This window comes from Empidonax traillii, unplaced genomic scaffold (genome assembly GCF_003031625.1).
Source record: "Empidonax traillii isolate 1590-97213 ecotype Southwest subspecies unplaced genomic scaffold, ASM303162v1 scaffold1731:size67478, whole genome shotgun sequence".
Taxonomy (NCBI): domain Eukaryota; kingdom Metazoa; phylum Chordata; class Aves; order Passeriformes; family Tyrannidae; genus Empidonax; species Empidonax traillii.
This window is the reverse complement of record NW_020956924.1, coordinates 1-3,224: the sequence shown is the minus strand read 5'-3', so window position 1 is coordinate 3,224 and position 3,224 is coordinate 1.

The following is a 3,224-nucleotide window of genomic DNA, read 5'->3' as shown; positions in this document are numbered from 1 at the left end:
CAAATCTTTCACATTATATGAAGTTATTGCTTTTGTCATGGACTGTCTTTTGAAGATTAAAGCATATTATTGAGTGTGTAACTAGCTAATAATTTTTTCTTCAACATATTTTTCAGACCTATAAGTGATATTGTGTCCATTTTGCAGACTAGAACTGTAACATATTAGGGAAAAACTAAAGCCACTTCAGAAACACTTAAAAATATCTATTCAATTTGGAAGTCACACTTTGAGAACATGAACTTTTTTAAAAAAAAATTGCATGTATGCTGTACTTGTTACATTCAAAATTTTAATTTCCACTTACATCAGGAGCATTTTTAAGTGCTTAACTCCTTTAAAAATTGACCTTAGATTAATAAGGAGCTGAGAGGAGAATCCTTAAGTGTGTAACTTGCAGTCCTCTCAATACACATTGAAGCAAGATAAAAGGAACTGAGGAGAATTAACTGTTAATGGTGATATTGAAGAAACATGTTAGAGCTAGTGACTTAGGTAAGTGACAATACAAAATGAGATAGAAAGGCCAAGGTACCCACTTCCATTCACATCTGTTAGCCAATGTTATGTTTTCCTGTGGGCTCAAATAGTCCTCAAACATGTGCTACTCTTACAAATGGCCAGCATTTCCTCTCGCTCTACCATTAGTGACTTTGTATAGTATTCTAGGGTTTTTTATCTTTAGCGAAGTGGTTTATGTTAGACATGAGACCTTGCTCAGTAAGAGCTTTAGGTTTTAGTTTTGGTCACTGAAAGAAGTGAGCCAGTAGAAACAGCTACTCATTCCCTTTTCCTCATTCCTGTATAAGAAACGTTAGACCGTTCTGTGGGCAGGCACAACGTTCATCTGTAATTTTTCAGCGTCCGGCATGTTGGCTTCAGGCATGTTACTGCTGCAGCAACTTGATACTATTACACAAGTGCTCAGAATGGCATCAGGAGTTACAGAAGGTAACTTGACGTTACTCAGAAAAGTCCCTGGTCCAATATTACTGGCATACAAATAACAGAAAGATTGGATGCTAAGCTAGTATTGCATGGATTTTAAACCACAGCAGACAACTATGCCATCTTCCTGTCTCCGTGTCATGCAGAAGTTCATTATTTTTCTCAATATGCCTGCACTTTTTAGTTACGTATGTCTTTCACAGAAGTACAGTTTCCTGTTGAAAGACAACAAGAGACTTCACAAATCTCTTCAATTTCCTTCTTCCAGTGTTTCTTGTCAATCACATATTTCAAAATATGTATTTTATTTTACAGTTGGTATGTAGCTAATCCTCCATTGGCCTCCAACAACTCTCCTTTTTAATGCCTGTTTTATATTAAAGAGGTATTTAGAGTTTTTTCACTACAGTCAAATCACCATTCCATTAATTTCCAGAAGAAATTCAACTAAAGTCCATCAGCTCCCCATGTAAAGAATTTTCTGAAGTCTTCAAATAATTTTGTCATGGTCTGCTTTCTTAAAAATTTCTACTACCTATAATTTACAGAATGGATGAAATTTTCCAGAGTCTGCCTTTACTGTGTTAAATGCAGTGAAGGTAAATGCAATGAAATTTATACTTCCAAAATGAAATTCCAAATGTTTTGAAAATTAATGCTTAATTTCAGTTGGATATCTTTGTCGCATGAATTTCTCACGAACTTTATGGGTTTTTTATAAATACTATTTTTTCTGAAAATTATTTAATTTTTAAAATATTCATTGAATGCAAAGCATTAAGGCAACTTTGTTAGACAGCTATACTGTGAAATCTAGAAAGGGACATTTTTCATTCTCAGTAAGCCTATAGAAGAGCCAGGCTCAGCATGCAGCTAAAATACACAGCAGCTTGTACAGGAGTTTCTACTTCTTTAAGGCTGTCTTGATACCTTGAGGTTCTGGGCACTTTTTTGAGATCTGGGAAACCTATGAGGATACTGAGGATACCTGTTGTTTGCAGGTAAGGGTAACTCTAGCAACTTCTAACAAACCACATTGGCTGTCCCTGACCAGTGGGTGCCTGCAGCCTTTTTTCCAGCTGACCCCTGACTAGGGACAATCAAGCACCCTTTTAGCTCAGGACTGTGTAACAGCAGTTTGTGCAGCAATAGCAGAAGTAGCCAGTAGATGTACAGCAGTTTGCACAGCAGGTCATGCAGAAGGGCACAAAGAAGATGCCACCGAACCTTCTCTGTCCAGCATACGCATACTTAGAGGTGGTCACAAGGCACAGGACCCAAGTGCTACTGAAGTAGTACTGACAGATGTTTGCTCTCAGACTTTTGTACCCAGGCAACTTCAAATGGAGGACACAGCTCTTTAAGTCCATGGGGCCTCACATATTATATCCACAAGTGCAGAGGAACCTGTCTGATGTCATTGCAAGGCCTCTCTTGATTATTTTGAGTGGTCATGGTGACTGAGAGAGGTTCCTGAAGACTGCTCTCTTTGAGCAAGTATCACTTATGTCTTCACAAAGAAAAGTCCAGGGAACTACAGGCCAATAGGCTTCACCTCAGTCCCTGGGAATGTGAGAGATTAAATCCTCCTCAAAATCATTTCCACACACATGAAGGACAAGAAAGTGATAGAGATAGTCTGCATGGATTTGTGAAAGAGAAATTATGCTTGACCAAATACATCGCTTTCTATTATGACGTGACTAGCTTGGTGGATGAGAACTGACCACTGGATGTTGTTGAGCTCAGGTTTAGCAAAGCTTTTGACATTTTCTCCCATAATTTCATCTTGTCAACTTAATAGAAACTGACAAAGTACAGGTTAGATGGGTGGATGGTGAAGTGGATTGAAAACCAGCTCAACGACTAGGTCCTTTATCAGTGGCACAAAGTCCAGCTGGAGATGCATCAGTAGTGACTACTATCCCAGGGCTACTACTAGAGCCAGTACTGTTCAACATCCTCATTAACAGCCTGGACAATAAGGCAGAATTTACTAGAGAACTGGAGTAAGAGAACTCATATGAAGTTCAACAAGAATAAATTCAAAATCCTGCATCTAGGGAGGGATAACCCCAGATATCAGTATACACTGGAAACAAACTCTCTGGGAAAAATATTTGTGGAGAGTGACCTTCTGGACAATAAGCAGACCATAAGATAGCACTGCATCCTCATGGGAAAAAAAAAAAAAAAAAAAAAAAAAAAAAAAAAAAAAAAAAAAAAAAAAAAAAAAAAAAAGAAAAAAAAAAAAAAAAAAGAAAAAAAAAAAAAAA